At 42.9% G+C, this 867-nt stretch overlaps 1 non-coding gene across 1 annotated transcript; it reads right to left on the minus strand.

Annotated features, from left to right (window-relative positions):
* Positions 1-459: 459 nt before the first annotated feature.
* On the minus strand, positions 460-534 carry Trnas-uga (transfer RNA serine (anticodon UGA)). The gene has a single exon. It is a non-coding gene; the product is annotated as a tRNA-Ser (tRNA).
* Between the last annotated feature and the right edge of the window lie 333 nt (positions 535-867).

The following is an 867-nucleotide window of genomic DNA, read 5'->3' on the forward strand; positions in this document are numbered from 1 at the left end:
ATGATTTAAAGTCAGTCTTTGGACCAGAACTGTTTCCATTATTCAGCAACACGCAATTCCCATAACTTGCCACCAGCCACTAAAAAGTCTAAAACTGAGTTGAAATCCACTGCTGACTTTTTTTAAAATTAATACAGAATGTTTTAGGTTATTTTTTTCTTTTTGTCAGTAGATAATTTCAGTGACCTATTTTCGAGTTGGTTATCATTTTGGTAATTTTCTTCCAGGTATAAGTTAATATTCAAACAACTGTAATTCTCCGCCACTGCACCCATGATGTACAAAATTTTACCATGAGGTACCTGAAGTATTTTCTCCCAATACAGGCAACCTTGTAGGTGGAGCAACCACTGCTATGAGTATTCATCTTGGATATAAATAACCGCTTGAGCTGTACTTGGTCCTTTACTACCGCAATCAAACTGTTTTGATACAAACTTCCTGGCAGATTAAAACTGTGTGCCGGACCGAGACTCGAACTCGGGGCCTTTGCCTTTCACGGGCAAGTGCTCTACCAACTGAGCTACCCAAGCACGACTCACGCCCCGTCCTCACAGCTTTACTTCTGTCAGTACCTCGTCTCCTACCTTCCAAACTTTACAGAAGCTCTCCTGCGAACCTTGTAGAACTAGCACTCCTGAAAGAAAGGATATTGCGGAGACATGGCTTAGCCACAGCCTGGGGGATATTTCCAGAATGAGATTTTCACTCTGCAGCGGAGTGTTCGCTGATATGAAACATCCTGGACAATTCATTCTGGAAACTGTTTTGATTCCAATACGGTGTGACAGAGCACGCGGCCGCGTCCCTGTGCGCGTTTCCATATGGATCGGAGAAGCCATAACTACGGTACGATTTGATTTGGAA

This window comes from Schistocerca nitens, chromosome 2 (assembly GCF_023898315.1).
Source record: "Schistocerca nitens isolate TAMUIC-IGC-003100 chromosome 2, iqSchNite1.1, whole genome shotgun sequence".
Lineage (NCBI taxonomy): Eukaryota > Metazoa > Arthropoda > Insecta > Orthoptera > Acrididae > Schistocerca > Schistocerca nitens.